Source organism: Rattus rattus, chromosome 6, assembly GCF_011064425.1.
Source record: "Rattus rattus isolate New Zealand chromosome 6, Rrattus_CSIRO_v1, whole genome shotgun sequence".
NCBI classification, from domain to species: domain Eukaryota; kingdom Metazoa; phylum Chordata; class Mammalia; order Rodentia; family Muridae; genus Rattus; species Rattus rattus.
In genome coordinates, this window is record NC_046159.1 from 32620788 (window position 1) to 32639845 (window position 19058).

At 53.3% G+C, this 19058-nt stretch overlaps 1 protein-coding gene across 9 annotated transcripts in view; it reads left to right on the top strand.

Moving 5' to 3' along the window:
• Positions 1 to 19058, top strand: part of Atp2b2 (ATPase plasma membrane Ca2+ transporting 2) — a 310592-nt gene that overhangs the window by 141473 nt on the left and 150061 nt on the right. The window contains exon 1 of one of the 9 annotated variants that reach the window (XM_032905899.1): positions 14835 to 14947. The exons of the other annotated variants lie outside the window; for them this stretch is intronic. The gene's annotated coding sequence lies outside the window, so the exon portion shown is untranslated. Of the gene's footprint in view, positions 1 to 14834; positions 14948 to 19058 lie in introns of those variants that run through there. 9 annotated transcript variants of the gene reach the window in all.

Consider the following 19058-nt stretch of genomic DNA (forward strand, 5'->3'; position numbering starts at 1 on the left):
GAGGACCTCGGGCTAGGGACTTAAGAGATACAGGATAAATTCCGTGTCTTTTATGTCCTAGCTGTGTGACCCTGAGCCAACTGCATAACCTCTCTGAGGTTGTTATGATGAGAGGGATAAGCAATTGAGAAATGGTGCCCAGATATGCAAGCATGTATGAAAACAGGTCCAGGTCCCAGGCTTGGGCAACCTGGATGCAGGCAAGCACAAGGTAGAAACCTAGTAAGGGACACCAGGGAGCAGCTCAGCTAAGAAATCGAGAAGAAAGAACTGGTCGGGAAAGCCAACAGAAAATATGTGGCTGGGGGCAGGCAAGGCCTCTGAATCTGGAAGGCCTGGCTCACAGCGGCCACCCAGCCTACGTCCACTGAGCTGAGTTAAGCCCCCACATTGATCTGCCCATCCCCTAGTTCTCATGTTTTGCCCCCAGAAAAGTGTACAAGACCAGGGAGGTCTGCTACCACAGCTCCCAGGTTCAAATCCAGCTAGCCCGCCCTAGCTGGTGTCTTGGGCATGACTCCTCCTCTCTGGCCCTCAGTTTCTTCTTCTATCAATGGGCAGAACAACACTGTCTCCTGTGGGGCTCTGGGAAAGGCGAAATGACAAATGGTCTCTGACACACGGTGAAGATCTGAAACATGCAGGAGCAAATGCTGGTGCGGCACCGAAGCTGGTTTTCTAGAGCTGGTACTCCAGTGACTTTAGCTCTCAGGTGACAAAGTGCCCACCCTGGAGGTGAACCACCCTAGCACTGAGGCTTACTTTAGGACCCCACTCCTGTGACCCAATACTTCCCATTAGATTCCACCTGCCACATTGTATGGACCAGCAAGAACAGGAGTAAGCCATCTTCAAACCACAACCCCACCCACCTGGACTCACTGCCTTGCAGGCTCAGACTGGCCAGGGTCTTGGGCAAACCCTCAACCAGTGTCTGGCTAATGGCTACTAACCCAACATGCAGTGCAGAGCTTACCCTGGGAGATTCCTCCTTCAAACTAGAATCAGAGTCCCCCTTTTCATTAGCATGGTGTCATGGGGAATGTCCTCGGCCATCTACAGGGGCTTCCAAAGGTTTATCTGTCATAGTGTAGCCTAAATGCCACCCTCCAGGCCACCATGCTATGTGTCCGCGGGAGGCTACAGACATATGTAACTTGATCAATGTAATCCTTCCAAACCCCCCACAAAGGCCAGCCAAGAGCCCACAACTACCCCAACCAGGTCTACCTGCAGGGGACTTGCTTCCCACAAGTCGCCAGGTTCTTTGACCTACCTTACTTGGAAAAGCAGGGGTCCACTCTTCAATCCAGCCCACACCTTCCTTTGCCACCTGCTCTTCCCCAGCTCCACCACCCAGGCCTCTCCCTCTGGGCCCCCAAGCTAATTACAGCCTTCTCCAAATCATCACAAGGAAAAGCTAATTAAATCGGGGTCGCCCATCAATTTCCTGGCTAAGGACACAGCCGGCAGCCTGACACCTCCCTTCCTCATTCTGGGATGCCGAAAGTGGCTGGCCTGTAGCTTCCTCTGAGGCTGAGGTTAGGATTTAGCTCCCAGGGCTTAGTTAAAAGGCACAGAAAGACAAGACCGTGTTCAGACTGCTCTTGTACCGTGTCAGGGTACCAATGTAGATGTGAGCCCCAGACATGGGCCTGTGGCTCGATCTGGGTAGTCAAGGAATGTGTGCAAGGAGAGGCAGCGGGTGACAAATTTAGGGAGGATTGCCCCCACGTTCACAGACCCCGCATCTGGTACCAGTCCTTTTATGCTCACGCAGAATGCTACCAGCCAGGACTGCACTCTTAAAGAGGCTGCTGATGGCTATCGTGGAGCAGGTGACAAGCACACGGTTGTTGAATGAGCAAGCGTGTACCATGCCTGGCACAGAACTACACAGAACAAAACCCCAGGCAGTAGTAGGGTGGTGGCTCTCTTGCCAGCCTTTGGAACTGGAAGTGATCAATGCACAGGTGACTCAATGTCCTCAAACCAATCCTTGAAAAGGCATATGGGATTGTGGGTTTGGGGAGAGACGGCTCCATAGCTAAGAGCACTGGCTGCTCTTCCAGAGGACACAGGTTCCATTCCCAGCACTTGTGATAGCAGCACCCACGCTGTAACTAGATTTTTTTCAGGGAATCTAACACCCTCTTCTGGCCTCCACAGACACTTGCAATGCGTAGGGGGCATAGATGCAGGCAAACACGTGTACCCATGAAATAAATAAAGCTAAAAAGAAGTTTTAAAGAAAAAGCAAAGAACTGGTTGGTATGAGAGTAAGCAGAGTTTGCTGTTTACTTAAATGGAACAAGGGATTAAGTCCCCACCACCACCACTGTCATCATGGTCCCATCCACTGTCACCCACCTACAGAGACTACATACATAATGCCCTTTCCTGGGCCTCTATTCCCTTTGTAAAGGTGCTTGCCCTATGTGCCCCGTCTGTGACTTGTACCCTGCTCTGCCTGCAGGTATCAGCCACAGGCCTGGGAACCTCCTTGAGGGGTCTAAGCATGAGGAGTCAGAACCTTCTCTCTGAGGATAGCAATAACAAGAATGTCATTGTGTTACACAGGCAAGCGCCTCCTCCTCCAGGAAGCCCATCTGAAAATGAGAACTAATGTGCCCAGCAGGCTGGGTTCATGAGTAGCCACCTATTCCCATCTACTCCCACCCCTGCCACTCTACTAGAGATGGTGAGAGATCCTCAGGCCAGGAAATGAATAAGAGATGTCCACTTGCATGAGGATCTATGGTCTATTCACTATGTTTAGCCCAGGACCAGGAGAATCAATCGACTCTAGAGTTAGGTGCTACGTGGCCTCCGGCAAGCTATTTAAACCTTTCTGTGCTTCAGTTTTCTCCATCGCCTGGTGGGTCATTTGCAAGAGCCAGATGAACTTGCTCAGGCCAAGTTCTTAGAACCAGGACCCGTGAACACTTGGTGATCCCGAACCTTAACCTTTGCAATTTGATAAGGGCGTCGCTTGTCCGTGCCACCCCTGTGACATCCCTACTCTACTCCTATCCCCGAAGAGGAGGGTCTAACCACACCTTCAGGAAAGAGTAGATCAGGGCAGGGAGGCATGATGGCAAGAGGTCCTTGGCTGGGTGTGATGGTGCACACCTGTGAGCCCAGCACTTGGAAGACAGCAGGAGGGGCGTGAATTCAGGGTCATTCTGGGCTATACAGCAAGACCCTGTCTGAGAGGGGCAGGTTCCTAAACAGGACTGGGCCTCCCTCTGAGGCATAAGTGGTATGGGGAGGTGCTATAAATATGAGAGGCGAGGGGCTTTCTAACTAGGCCAAGAATGTGTGTTAGTCATTGAGGTCAGGACGCTGGGGTGGTGCTTAGTTAGAAAAGCCTTATAGGGAGCTGCTATCCCTGAGTGCAGAGATAGCCAAGACCTGAAGCTAGGGAGGAAGACTATGCCTGGTGACCCCATACTGCCCTCACTCCCAGAGTCACACCACACACACACACAGACACACACACACACACACACACACACACACACACACAGCCTTTAGGTGACCCTACTGCTCTTTCTAGCCTCTGAAAAATCTCTCCACAGCCTAAATCAGTTCTAGGAAGCCCACCCTCCAGCCGGGGTCTCAGCCAAGTTTCCCAAGGGATGGACAGCATGTTGTTCCATCTGTCTGCTTACTATACCATGCTAGGCAAGCAAGGCTTACAATAAGATAGTCATCCTCGGAGATCTGAGAAGGGAGGGCCCTGGGACCCCCAAGGCTGCTGAAGCCACGGTGGAAAGTGTGGCTAGTGGTAGGAACCTTGTGAAACCTACACACACACTCCCTACATACTTCAGATAGATTCTATTATGACTTATAACACCTAAGACATCCATCTGTCGCGTAAACATTTCCCAGCACAGATGCACTTCTTAAGCTATTCCCAATTGTGTTTGGTGGAATCTGAGGTATGGGGATCCAAGGACACAGAAGGCCAGCCACACTCAGATTTCTGTCACTATAACAAAATGTTTCCTTCAATCACCTTATGAGGTAGCCATGTTCGGGGCTCACGGGTTTGGAGGTTTCAACCCATGATGGAGTGCCTGTGGTGAGGTGGCACATCTCAGTGAGAACCTGTGATGGCTAAATAAAACCTTCACTTAACTGCCAGTCAATCAAAGAAAGTGGGTAGGGACACATCCCCCCCCAGGGCAAGCCCTAAAGGACCTCCCACAAGCCCCTACCACCTGAGTCAATGGTTCTCAACCTGTGAGTCGAGACCCTTCTGTGGATCTAATGACCTTTCCACATGGGTTGCCTAAAATCGTGGGAAAACACAGATATTTTCATTATGATTCATAACAGTAGCAAAATTATAGTTATGCAGTAACTGCAAAAATAATTTTATGGTTGGGGGTCACCACAGCATGAGAAACTGTATTAAAGGGTCACAGCCTTAGGAAGGTTGAGAACCACTGTGCTAAGTGGTCTGTCATCATCTAGTACCAGTACCCTGGAAACCAAGGATTGGGGGGGAACGTAAATTGTCACAAGACTAATTCCTCGTAGGCTGTAAAGATGTTTAGAGATTCTGCTGTGGAATGGTACCCTCTCTAGGTGCCTTCTGTGAATGCTACCCCAGCTCCACACATCTTCCTTCTGTACCTTCCACTGGTCATGCCTTCCCCTCTTCCAGTGTGTATGGCCACATGACATTATCATCCACTGCGGGCCTTGTTTATTGGTGGATTTGGTCTTGGTTTTTTATGCTGCCAATCAGCCAAAGAAAGCTGGGGATAGAACCTGGGGCCCTGGCCATGACAGTGACCATCCCCTCAGCCCCCATCCAACTACCACGTCACAAAGCAAGCCTTGGAGCCTTGGAGCCACAAATAGACTATTGAGGATACCTGGTCTTTCCTCTGGAGCCAGGTGGCTCAGCACCCATGTCTATCAGTGTGCATCAATCTTCCTTCCCCTGCTGTTATTGAGGACGCCATGTGTTCACTCTACCTGATGCTCTCTGAGCTGTCACCAGCGCTCTGCAGATAGTGCCTCTGAGTGTCAGCCTCATCCACACTGCTGTCATTACCAGTGTCTGAAAGACACTCAGAGTGTAAGCCCCAGGGTGCAGGCCAGGCTTCTCCCTAGCCTCTCTCAACTCCTCCATGGCCATGGTCACAGCCAGGGTGAGGAAAGCCAAGGCTCTGGGGCATATCAAGAAGATGGGTTTGGCTTCATGGAAGGAGATGCAATCTGTACCCTGTAGCCACCTCGGGTAGGCGGAGTAGCCATGCCCTTTGTAAATTGCTATTTTTAGCAGAGCAGGCAAGGAGTGAGAGCCCTGCATGGGAGCTGACTGTAAATGACATTCCAGTGGGGTGGTGGTGGTGGTGGTGGTGGTGGTGGTGGTGTGTGTGTATGTGTGTGTGTGTGTGTGTGTGTGTGTGTGTGTGTGTGTGGTGTGTATGTGTATGTGTTTTCCCAAAATGCATCTTAAATTATCTGTAGACTACAGCCTTGCCCTTCAGAGTAGCCCAGCAGCTCTTCAGTGTGCTCTCCATCCCAAACCCAGCCGCAGATGTCTCAAGATCTCTGTGCAGCTCCACAAAATGGGACTCCTTGCCCCCATTTTAAATGTCTTTATTACAACAACACATTTATTTATTTATGTATTTATTTATTTATTTATCATTTATTGAGGGGGGGCAAGGACAACCTGCAGGAGTTGGCTCCTTCCTTCCACCATGTGGCTCCCAGGAATTGAACTCAGTTCATTATGTTTAGCACCAAATGCCTTTACCACCCAACCATCTTGCAAGCCCCTCCCCTCCATTTTGCAGAAGGTAAAAGAGGGAAAGACAGTGGTCTACAGCCAAGGCACAGAACTCATAAGAACTCATGGTGCCACCTTGCCTTACAGAGAGCACCAATGCCAGAGAGGAAGGCTCTGGATTAGAACCCACTCCAGGGCCAGAAGGCTTGTGAACCATAGGAAAGGGAGCAAGGCATGGAGAGACCAAGATGATGGGTATCTCATGTGGTGGGGACACTGGGGGATTTAAATAAGGGACCCTCAGTGCTCTAGAAGCAAGAGGAAAAGGCAGAGACTTCGGGCTCAGGGGCAAATCGGGGAATGTGGAGAGAAGAGAGAGAAGCCTTCACTGGCTAACTTAGGGCAGTCCCTCACCAGTGTCACCTGGAAGCCTTGGATGGAGTGTCAACCATCAAGAAGCAAGGCAGGAGGTCCCCCAGCTGCTATCAAAGCCCAAAGCTGGAGTAAATGGAAGGAACCAGTCGGGAATATGGAGGCCAAGCCCAGTTGCCACACATCACTGGTACCTGAGCACAGGCAGCTCTAGGTGTCATCTTTGTGGGCCTTGCTCCCCACCTGAACAGGGTCTGAGCTCTCGTGAAGTCACGGGCAGGTACTACTGGCTCTCGGGAACTGTACAAGCAACTCCGGGGTCCCACTGGGCAAGCCTGCCTCTAAGTCCTGCCATGCAGGACGGGACCTGTGTGTCCCAGAGAAGGTTGTGCGTGCCATATCTAGCAGGGACAATATTCTAGCTCTAGTCTCAGTTCATTCCCAGGATAGACTCTAAGATGGATGTTCCTTCGCACAACTGATAAAGAAATGGGGCTCAGACAGGTAGAGTGACTTGCCCAGCACCATACAGCCAATGCATGGCCGAGTCCAGATTTGAGCTGAGCTCTGCACACACCAATGCTGTTTCTCTAGAGTGGACCTGTATGGCCTCCAGCCAGCACTGTTCTGGGAATCGAGTTGGGTCTAGATGCTCCTTGGGGGATGACATATGGGTTCTTCTGTGGGATGGCAGCTGAGAGCTCCCATCAAGCCATGGAAGAGATAGTTTCCAGCTCTAGGTAGTCTCTGTGTGCTTAAAGCGCCATAGGAGAGGGAAGAGAGAATCTCTCCCTACTCCTGGACAGAGGCACCCTCAGCACCTCCTCTGGAACTGCAGACCCCCTCCTTTCCCTCTTTGTTACCTAGTCATTTATAAGCCCTACTTCCAGAAGACAATGCCCGTACCATTAGGCATACAGTAGGTACTTAATTGATGCTGAAACACAAAGCCAGTGTTAACTTCGGGCTAGATCTCATTTGGTTTGAAATCAAAGACCAGGTGCCACGTGAATCCAAGATGTTTCTTCGGCAGAGTGGAGATGGAGACATGAGATGGATTTTTCTGAGTACCTATTATATACCATATGTATACACATGGCTCACTCATGCCTCCTGGGCTGCCTGCTGTGGACTGATGGTGACAGCAGCCTGTACTCAAACAGGCTGTCCTGCCCTTACCTCACTGGTGCAGATCTTTTTGGAGAGCAATGGTTAGTAAAGATGAGCTTCAAGCAAGGTGGCCTCATGGGATGCTTGGGTTCCCTCATAGAGTCGACCCTATACCCCTATCCTTAGCTTTGATGTGACTCAAGGGAAGTAGCCCCCGCTTGGCCTCAGACTCCCAGACTGTAAGAGGGAAAGACTGGGTCAAGAGGGGAGCAGAACAGTGTGTCCATGTGAACCAGCTCTACACAGTTCTCACAAGGAGTTCCCAGCCAGCTCTAGGGAAGGCATATGAGACCTGGTAGAGACAACTTAAAGAAACCAGTGAGGCTCCATCAGTATCACCCAGCTCAGCTCTTGTGACCAACCAGTGCAGAAGACCCAGCTCTGGTCCTCCCCCTGCCTCTCTGTTCCTCTCTGCTCCCCAAGGCCACTTGCAGAACATCCGAAGGAGCCAAACCTCTCCTAGATCTATAGTAGGGAGAAGTGTGGGACTCCTCACTCAGCCCACATCTAACTATGCTGGGCAGACTGGAATGCCCTGATCTCCAGGAGCCCCTATCTGACCATCTGCATAATGGAGTTTCCTCACATTTCCTTGAAGGGCCCAGGGGGGAAGGTTTTAGGAGAACCAGGATGAAGTGATGCTTCTAACCAGGTCAACTCTCAGTTAGACTAAGCAACTGTCCTGGCTTCCTTGAGGCTGGTGTCAGCAGGGCCACCATGGGAGCCAGTCCAAACCCCATTGGGGGACATTGTACCCAGACTAGAGAGTCCTACTCACAGCTCACTTCCCACATATTCATGTCTCCTACAGTCTCCCCACCTCCACACTCTGGGCACGGCCATTAGTGTTTCTACTGTTGTCCACAGGGCCCTTTGGCTCACTGAGAAGCTAGCAGGGTTGGCTACTAGATATGAAGTGGTTGCTGAGGAGACAGTGGGTTATCCACAGCAGCACAGACCTCAGCTTCATTTTCCTTTGGTAGCCTTTCTCTGGTTCCCATTCCCAGGATAAGAATGGGCACCTGAAGAGCAGTCACAAGGCTGTCCCATACCATTGCTCTGCCTTCCAGTCCTTCAGCCTTCCTTTCCCATGCCTCAGAGTCACATGGTGCTTTCCAGCCACAGGACCTTTGCACAGGCTGCTCCAGTTGCCTGGAACACCCAGCCCCTGATCCCACATCTTATGCTTAGTCATAGCCCTGCAGGGAAGCCACTGAGTCCTTCTGCCCTCCCCCAGAGGTCGGATGCTGTGTCAACAATCTATGCCCTGTCTCACTCTCCTGCATCCTGGTGCCCTCCACACCCAAGGAATTCCCAGCATCTGGGAAGCAGATGTGGTGGATACTGAGTCTGTGAGCAAATTGAGAAGTGGGAACTCTGTGGAACTCTACTTCTCATTTGGAAAGAAAGCTGGGACCAGAGAGGTGGAGGGCTTATCCAGAGCCACACAATCAGTCCTCCAGGAGCTCTGGGCCAGATCAGCTCCAGCCCTGTTCTCTTAGTGCCCATATGAGCTCCCTGGTCATCCAAGGGTACCATGGAGACCTGAAGGATAAAGGGTCCCCTGAAAGTCCACAGAAGGTCTGAACAGCAGGGAAGGGCTGCTCCCTGGGGGAAGAGTGAGCCACCCAGCCATAGGATGGGAGCCCAAAAGGATCTAATTTCTGGTTCTGGTCCCATCTATAGAATCCTGGGCTTAGGGTCCACACACTCCACCCTGCTCCTCCATCAATAAAATAAAGCAGTGTAGAGATAAACTGGGGCAGTGGCAGCGGTGGCGGCGGCTGCTGCTGCTGGTGTGTGTGTGTGTGTGTGTGTGTGTGTGTGTGTGTGTGTGTGTGTGTGAAGTGTGTGTAGAAGCATGTGTGTTAGCACTCAGAAAGCACCAGAAAGAGGTTACTATGCAACCACCATTTGACACAGACACCCCATCCACCCTAATTTCTTACCCATGGGTCTCCAACACTCAGCAGCCAGTTCCATCCATCTCACCTGTTACCATTCTGCCTCAGGTAACCCCAGTTTCTTCCATGTCCCACACCCTCCACCGTTGAAGAGAGCAGAGAGATCCCAGACAAGGAAGGCTGTAGTCCAATCTGCCACAGTGTGCCACACAGCTGGGCAAGCCACACACCTTCTCTGGGCTTGTTCCTCGGCTCTAGGTTGATAATCCCAAACGTTCCTGCCACAGTGATGAGCACTAAGTGACAACTGGTGTGTTGCAATCCCACAGGGAAGGGCCTGACACATGACCAGTTCCCTTCCTCCTCCTTCTCCTGCCGTCCATGGTTCATCACGCCCATCCTGTCTGTTCCCACCTTCCCACTCTCTATCTTCAGGAAGCCAACCCTTCCGGAGGACCGAAGTCCGGTGGACTTCGCTTGAGTAACCAGCACAGAGCCTTTTATTTGGTGAGAACTGATGTCTTCATTGACTGAACCACCCAAAGAACTGACTATAATCTGTGGCTGATGGGACTTTTAGAGACAAGAGCTCAAGCTTCCTGACACCGTTAAGGCATCTCTAAAAAGGGGCCCCTGAGTGCCCTTAGGGGTTTCCCTCTATCCTTTCCAAACTTGGCACGCAGAGGGAACCCCATTCATTGGCAAGTTTCCTACACTAGAGCCCCAGTTCAAAGAACATTTCCAGAGCCACCAAGAAAGGCAAACATCTGTCAGACCTTTTTCCAGGGATTGCGTTTTTAGTCAACAAACTCGCACTCACTAATTCAATCAATAACCGTTGAGGCTTTGTGTCTATTATCACGATTGCCGTGGGCAAGTGAGACCCAGGTTCCTGTCCCCAGGAGTACATTAGGATGATGAACCCATGAACAGAGGAAGGCCAGCTAACGGAGAGGAGAAATGCAGGGAGTACTCTTGCAAGAGGGGCCGTTGGAGAGGACTCCTGAGGGATGAGTAGGAGTTGTCCAGGCAGGGGGTGGGAAGGACGTGTTTGGGGAGCAAAGAGGCTGGGTGTGGAGCCAGAGAGTAAGGGGAGTGTTAGAGCAGGGGTGCAGGGGTGCAGGGGGTGGGTGGGTAGACAGGAGACTAGACCAGGCAGAGACCAAGAACATCAAGGTCATAGGGCAAGGGAATGGCTGGGAAGTGGCTGTGCACAGTGACAAGGTGGGGCCAGCCTGGCCTGAGATGCTTCATCCATGTAGTCCTTGGGGGCCTCCATCCCAGCTCTACAGTACTCGCTCCTGTGTGGCCTCCTTGGCTCCATTGCTTTGTGAGCTCAAAGCCCAGTAAGGTCTCAGCTCTGCCCACCCCCAAAAGTCAGGCAAGTCAAAGGCACCTTGGTGAGATCCCCAGGCTGGGTTCACCTGGGCTGGGCTTTTTGGGTCCCAGTGTCCCCAGTCTCTGTGGCTTTGACTCATTACTCCAGCTCACTCTGCCTTGGTTTTCTTATCTGTAAAATAGGGCTATGGCAAGGACCCACCTCCCAGGGTTTCACAGTGTCTAGGTGTTGCACCTAAGGCACTGGTGAATAGGTTGTCAACGACTGTCCATGGCAGTCACTGGAGATCACCAGTAGCCAGATCCACACCCTCCCATGGAGGGATCTAAAAGCAAAAGCCAGGAACTGGGGGCCTGGGTGGGATTACCAACTTCTCCCCTACGGAAGAATCTAAGAATATGCTCTACCAGGGAAAGGGGATGCAAGAGACCCCACATCTCATATTTCCATGGGTGTTTCTCAGGGACCTCCAAGTTCTGTGTTCAGTCTGTTAACTGCCGTTCTCCCTTGACTGACACCACTTCCCAGTAGCTAGCACTATTCCCTACTGTGGAGTTGAGCTATCTGAGACCCAGAGATGTTGAGTTGCTTGCTCAAGATCATCTCAAAGGCAAAGTGAGCTAGTTTTGGGACTCGGGTCTGGAGGACAGGATCCAGCTCCAGCGCTTGCAGGGCTTTGGAGAAACTGGTGACAGGAGGGTAGGTATAGGCCGTGGTATAGCTGAGGAGATCTTGGAAGAACCAGGCCTCATGAACTCTTGGATATACATTCTGATCCACTCAGAGGTATCAACTGCAGAGTCCCTGGCTGTTGCCTCAGACTTAAGAAGCTTCTAGTAGGATCAGAGGGCAAGGCTTGGGACCCCAGTGGGACACGTGTAGGTCTGGCTTTGGGTCTACTTTCTGTCTCTACTTCTTACTGGGTCCCCAGATCCCCAGGACTCCATTGTCTCTTCTGTAAAATGGGCCCACATGTAGTTGTAGAGGTCAGAGACAGGCACAGAAGAGGCCTTGGGAAGGAACTTCTCCCCTAGGATACAGATGTTCTTGGTGACAGTGGCCATGTTACCAGAGTGGCCCTGAGATCCTTGCCCAGGGGCCTCAAGGGTACCTCCTATCTCTTCATGGAAAGCCAGTGACCTAGGGAGGAGTCCATTGGCTTGTGACTCCAGCAGACTGATCTTGGCAAAGTGGCTCTCCCCCATTCACCCCTTGCTCTGGTCCTAGATTCCAACATAACTAAGCAAACCCTGGAGTCATCCGCTGCTCTCTAACCTTCCTACTTCTCACTTCTGCCCTGTCCCTGACCCTCAGACCTGGTTAGTCCACCATGAGCCAACTCAGACTGGATGAAAAACTGTTGGTGACACTCTCAGCTGGTTACCTATCCATGTGCCCTATTCCCTGTGGGCGGCCCTCAAGTCATGTCCAACCTCCCAGGGTTGCAACACAGATAGGTGCCTTGTTTATCTGATTGCTCAATGCCCCAGCTTGCCCAGACCCCGGCCCCAGGGCAACACAGTGACCTAAAAGTAGCCATAGCCAGGAGAGGTGGCCGAAGGTCCAGGGCAGGAGCAGATGGGTATCTGTGGCTACCTCCTACCCTCAAGGACATGGTTAGGAAAAGAAGCATTTGTAGCTTTTCCCTTACAGCCTCAGCCTGCACCATTGTACTCTAGGAGGTTCAGTTCCCAAGGGTCTTGCTGGGTCTGGTGCTTGGTGCCAAAATCACACAGCAGTGATTCATCCAGGCCTTTATTGCATCTATAACATGCTGGCACCTAGCATATGGAGCCTGAGGGACCCATCTGATACAGACACAGCCCAGTGAGAGGCACAGACCTGTAGACCATCACGACCAGCACGATATGGTCAGAGATGAGACAGAGGCATGAGCTGAGTCTGTGGGATGAAGTAGGATTGTCTGACAAAGAAGCAGCCAAGTGTGGCTTTGCAGGATGAGCAGAAACCCATGGGTCTAGAAGCCACTGGGATGTAGACTCAGAGATGGATGGACACCGAGCCTGGCTTGCCAAGGAGATGGCTATTTGGGTCCATTTCTGTTAGATGCTGGTCTTGGACACCAAGAAGCAAAATCTGTGACTGATTCAGAGTTGGAAGTCTTGGTGTCTGTGAGTGAAGCTAGTATATCTCCATGGAGGTCACTGGGCAGTCCAGGATCAGTCCTTCGAGGTAGACAAGTACTGGAGGCTCCGTGGGTCATCCCCCTACCTGTAGGCAGTCTGGGCTTGGGACACACAACCTCAGTCACAGGGGCAGTCTATCCAGGTGACTGTGTAGCTTATCCCCCTGACAGCCACACCCAGTTTTCTCCTCTAAGGGTTCACAGTAGCCCCTAGGGTACGAGGAGCTGTGATTTCCTGGTCTGCTGGTCGCTCTTTATCTAACATAGGAAAGAATATAACTATGGAAATTGGTGGCTCCCAGCCAGTCCCCCCTACCCCCACCAGGGTTCTCTGTTCGCTAGAGAAAATGACTTGCCCCAGAGGCAGGGAGGCACAGTGGCAGACTCCTATACTCATAGAGGGCTGCAGAGTTCTCTTACCTGATGCCCTCTGGGCCTGCTTCACTGAGCCATTGGACCTTAATGGCTTCTCTAGCCTGGTGGGGGCAGGGTGGCCTATAGCCTCCCAGCTTGGACCTTGGTGTTGGGGAAGGGATACATAGGGACCATGTTGACTTGGAAGTCTTACCAAGGTGTGACCAGAATACCCCCAGGAGGGGTGGTATTCCCATCTTACAGCTTCAAGAGGTAGCAGAAATGAGGCTGTTTTGAGGGTGCCCAGCCCTGGTCTATTGACACGAGGCAAGACTCACTCTCATGGGGCCCAGGGCTGCTCAATGGGAGCCCTAGGAAGGTGTTACCAGACCTGGACACGCGTGGTGTCTTGGCATCCCACCCCTGTATACACACACACACACACACACACACACACACACAGAGAGAGAGAGAGAGAGAGAGAGAGAGAGAGAGAGAGAGAGAGAGAGAGAGAACACCTCTGCTTGGCTGGGGTAGATGGGACCCTCCGAGCAGTCTAGAGGAAGAAGAATAGTGTTGGTGATGGTGGTGTGGCCCTGCTTAAGGGCCCTCCCTGCCTTGGGCTCTGCTCTGGCTCTCTCCCTCCTCGGCCCCTCTGCGTGGCGGGTTCTGATTTTGGTGCAGTGCAGACTTTCAGCTTAACGAGACAAATTGATATTCCGTGCCAGGCGGAGATGGAGCAGCAACAGGACTCTCAGAAAGGCGGGTGGCTCCTAGGTGGGCAGAGGTAGGGGGTGGGAAAGGAGACAGCTTTCGTCTGGAACTGGTTCTAGGAGCTCTTCTCTCACCTTGCCTTGCCCCTCCTGCACCCACTCAGGCTGACAAGTGTTCCAACACACGCTGGCCTTGAAGGTCCTTCTATAGGCTATGCACACTTCCAAGCAGGATGCCCACTCCTGAGGTGTGGGGAGGCATGGTTACAGGGGCACCTCAGCCAGTGGAGGAAGTGAGGACACACCTCATTCAATGAGACCCCCTCACCCGGCTAATCTGGCCCACCTGTCTGGGATTAAAGAGTCCACAGGTCTGCCCTGTGAGATGAGGGAGGAGGAAGTGAGCAGCTGGGTGGGACTCCCTCGGACTCCAAAATGGAATCACTCTGGAGTCCACAGACGAGGTTAGCCTCCAGAGTGGTCGCCCCCAACTCATTACAGATACCCTGGCAGATACTGGGAATGTGCCAATACTCCGGTAGAGAGATGGCCTCATCGAGGTTTCTCCTGACTAAGCCCATCCCCACCCTGGGGCAGGTGGGCACACCCAGGCAGCATGTCGGGCTGCAGAATGGTATAGATAGTAACATCCGGCAGCTGGCTGGGGAGTCAGCTTCAAAGATCCTGTCACCACAGGCATTAGGTGTCCTCCCTTGTGCAGTCTTGTTCCCAGGTATAGTGCCGTCCTGTCTACATCCAGGAAGCCTGGAACCCCGACCCTATCTAACAAAGTAGGAAGTGACTTTGGGAAGGCACGTAAAAGCAATGCCTCTTCCTTTGCTCTCACCGCCCCCTTGCTCGTCCGGGGCTGGGCTCTGACCCTCCCCTTCGTGTGCCCTTGACACGGCCTCCTGTGCGAGGGGAACGAGCCTCTCCCTAGGGCTCTGCGGGCGGCCGCGGATGCGTCCCGTGGGAGCGATGCCCACAGCCGCGCTCCCAGGCGCAGGGTGGTTCCGTCCGCGCTCGCGCCCCTCCCCCGGCGGCCGCGCCCCCCCAGCCTCAGGCGCGATGGTACAGTCTGCGCAGGGACCGGGCGCGCGGGCTGGGCTCAGCGCGGCGCCAGCTGCCGCACCGCGATTACGGGCTGCCCGCCTGGAACCCGAACCGATCGCTGGCGATTGCCTTAGCCAAGTAAGTAACCGGCATCTCTCCCCTCATCCAAGCATGAGAAAATAAAAAATAAAAAGCGCCCGGCCCCGCTCTCCCCTTCCTCCCTTACCTATTTTGATTTGATTTGATTGCATTTGCCGTTTTTTTTCCCCCAGTGCTGATGGTGGCGGCGGGAGGAGGGGGGTGGTAGGAGCTTGGCTTGTTTATCTGGAGGCAGCCTGGAATGCTTGGGAGCCCGGGCTGAGGGACACTCCAGGGTGAGGGGCTGGGGTGGGGGCTGGGGACGGGACCAAAGAGCCCCGCAAGAGGGGATGCAGGGTCTCAGGTGGATGCTGGTGGCCTCCAGACTGCACATGCCCCCAGGATGTTATGCAAGGGCTAGTGGTGGCAGCCGGTCAGCAGGAACACCAGTCTCCCCTTGAGCCTGGTCCCTGGGAGACATAGAGTACTGGAAGGTGTCCCAGGAAAGAGGCAAGGGGAGGCCCCTATGAAGGGTCTCTTTGACGGTGGGCTGCTGTATACAGGGATCTACTGGATGAGGAGAGCCAGGCAGGTGGTGGCAGGGATGTGTCCCAAGTCCCCTCCATGGCAGGCAGGGGCAGGAGTGGGTGGCCAGGCCATTTTGCAGCAGTCATGCTAGATGGATGGTGGAGTTGGCACTTTAAGCCCGGAAGCCCAGCTCCTCATCAGCCTGCTAGCCTAGGTGGCCCCTCTGAGTACTGAGACACCTGGGGCTCCTCCCTGCAGGATCAAACCTCCCTCCTTTAGTCGTCAGGTGCTGCCAGCCACCCCCTTTAAGCCAAGAAGCTGACCTCTGCTCCGCATACTAAGTGGGGAGGGGACCCTGCAGCTGGCCGACCCCCATCAAGGAAGGTCCCCTCAAAGGTTGAGCCTGGCTCGACCTTCAGAAGGGTAAATGAGTAGGCCAGTCACCAGCAGAGCTCAGAGTAGAGGGTCTCATTGCGAAGCTGTGCCTTAGCAGTGTAGAAGGGGCTCCCCTCCACCGGGCATGGCTCTCCACATCGCTAGGAGGAGGCAGAGCTGACGTTTGGGGCATTTCCCAGAGCGGCGGTTGCCATCCGGAGAAATTCTCTTTTGACGTGTGCAGTAGGAGGGGGCTTGGAGCGCAGGCCTTTGAGCTTGGGGCTTCCGCCTGGTAACTTCCTTGAAGGAGCAGTGGCAAGGAGGGGCTGCGGTCTGGGGTGTCCGCAGAGGGAGGAGGACTAGGAGAGGATACTAATGCCTTCCATTTATCCACCTTCCCAACCTCGTCCGTTTGCAAGGGTGCATGCCTGTGCATAGATTCACTCCAGCGTACACACGGGTCAATACAGAACCCACAAGGAGTGCATCATACGTGTTCAGGTCATACATGTAAACACATAATGCCTGTACCAACAAATGCACTCTGGCTCCTGTACACACAAGGCACATTCTTGGCTTCTTAAGACCCCGTTCTAAACGCAGTATGCACACCCCAGTGAGTATAGCCTGCCCCCACATGCATGCAGCCTTCACACACACAGGGACCTGCAGCAGCTATCATAGTGTGCTATATACCCATGTGAGGGCTCCCCCAGGAGTGCAGGTGACAGGTGCACGGCATCCAAATGCCTGTCAACACAGTGCCCTGGAATGTGCCCACAGGTGAATGCCAGAGACACATGTAGGACAGCAGTGGGCATAGCGGCTGTAACTCTGCAGACCACTGTGTTGCCCTCTCAGCTTCAAGAAGCAAAGGTGGCCCTGTGAGCTCTGGGAAAAGCCCCTGGGGAACTGACTGCGAGGAGAGGCCAGAAGGACACTGGATCCTGAGTGGCCACCTCCGCTTCCTGAACGCCTGAGGGGCGGGTCAGCCCATGTTCCAGGAGGGCTGTGATTGGACTGATCAGGGCCATCTGTGGTGATTGATGGTCTGCAGAGAAAGCTGCCTGAAGTAGGAAAGGAGACAGAGGAGGGGGTAGGTGCAGTGGCTGCCCATTGGTCAGACCACCAGCAGCCCAGAAAGCCCACCAGCCCTTTCTGGAACCAGGAAACCAGCCCACTGACATGTGACATCTGAGCTCCAGAATTCCTTCAGTAGCCTCCCAAGTTCTGTCCAGTTGAGGACAGAAAAGCTACCTGTGATTTAGTGTGCAAAGCCTAAGACATCCACCCCTCCACAGCCTGCCCCCCCACTTGGTGGGAGCCCGTCACCCAACCTTAGTGGGAATGCGAGTAAATGTCACACCCACTAGCATCTGCAGAGCTCTCTGCCCTGTACACACTACTTTTGTGCAATTATCCTAGTGTCCCTAGGTCTCAGGTGAGCCACCACCCAAGGTCATGCAGCTGGAACTGCAGGCACCTCCTTGTGAGCCATCTAGCCCCTCTGGTATGGGGTCAGACCCAAGACAGAAACCTGAGAGGTGATAGGTACGCTGTCCCCAACAGGGGTGGCTTTCTGTCTCTGGGCTCTGTGTCAAGAGCATTGGGAGGCCCTGCGGGGCTCTTTCAAATCTCACAAAAGAAGCAACAGTGGCCAATGTGCACCCTGAGTGTCCCAGTGTGTTGCCTCCAGAATGAAAGAGAGAGAACCCCAAACTCCACTGCTGGCCACCTGTGTGACCTTGGGTGCACACTGCAGCTCTCTGCCTCCGAGCCTCCTCACCTGTGGTCAGGTTTCCTGTCCCAGCTCTCTTTGAGAGCTGGGACACTGTCACAGGCTGTGTGCAAAGAAACAGCATCGGGATCCGCAGGCAGAATAAGGGCCAAGTCCAAGGTCAGAGGAAGAGAGAGGGGAAGGGAAGGGAGGGACTTGAAGGGTCTCTTGTCTTGATAGCCAGCAGTCACAGGGTAGGGGGTGTTGGGGAGTCCCATGTCTGGCCCCTTTCTTAATGCTTCAGGAGATCTAGGCTGCTGTTCCAGATGCTTCACCGTCTCACCCTTTCCCCTGTACCACAGGAGCTCAAGGGAACTGGGAGAGGGCTAGGTGCGCCTGGATGTCAAGTTGGAGAGGTCTCGGGAAAATGGCCCCTCCTGTCTTAAATCTTGTCTCTCTATAATCAAAGGGGTTAAAGCGAACTATAGAGAAAAATTTCAACTACTGTGTTGCCAACCTATAGGATATATAGGGTCAAAATTGGGAGCCCAAATATATAGAATAAGGCACCCCCTATTGTCCTCAGCTCCCAGCATTACCAGTACCCATATGAGTGTCACATACACACATGCCACGGGGGTGATCACCTTTACCTAGAGCACTGAGGTCAGCGTGGGAGGCAGGTGTCCCTCAGCCTAGACTCTGGGTACCTGGTCCACCCTGCTCTTCCTCCAAACCAGAACCTTGAACCTGCAGAGGTCCATTTCTTCTTCCCAGCGGGAGCCTCAGATGAGGAAGTAGTTAGGGAGAAAGGCCCCTGGGCAGGAACAGCTAAGAGTCTGCTATGACGCTCACTCACTTGCTCGCAGAGAAATGATAGCTGGCAGGGCAGTCAGCAAGCTGCTGCCAGGTTGCAGGAAGGAGGGCAGGCCCCCAACTGACAGCAGAAGAATAACAGGGCCCACTTCACAGGCTAACGGGAAAGAGACTTAAGGGACACAGGAGCTGGGTGGGTGTGTGGTCCTGCCAAGGCACCATGAGAACGGAGGACAGCGGAATCATAGAGTGTGTCTGGGAGGACCTCCTGGGTGGGAGGACCTACCACGGCAGACGCCACTGCTCAGGAGTTCACTGGGCTAGCAGTGTTGTGTCAATAGGAGTTGCGCAAACCTGTGCACTGCCCAGGACTGCTGTCTGATCACAGTAAAAATGAATGTGTGTGCAGCAAGCTGAGCATCTGCCCTGGCAGGAGTGTTAAGGTCACCCTCAGTGCCCAATAGGGAGCCCCGAGATGGAGGCTTGCAGAGATGTAAGGCCTTAAGAATATCACACATTAGCTGGGACTCTACAGGGCTAGAGAGCTGCAGACATGGCCAAGGACCATGGTGGTGGGAGTGAGAAGGCAAGATGTCAGGGCACGGGCAGGACAGATGAAGAAGTAACCTTTGGTCTGCAAGTCAGATGAGCTGGGATCCCCAAGCCACTGCATGACAACGGGCTTTGTGAGTACCTTCGTTTAGGCTGGTGTCTGGTGATCTCAAGCTGATCCCT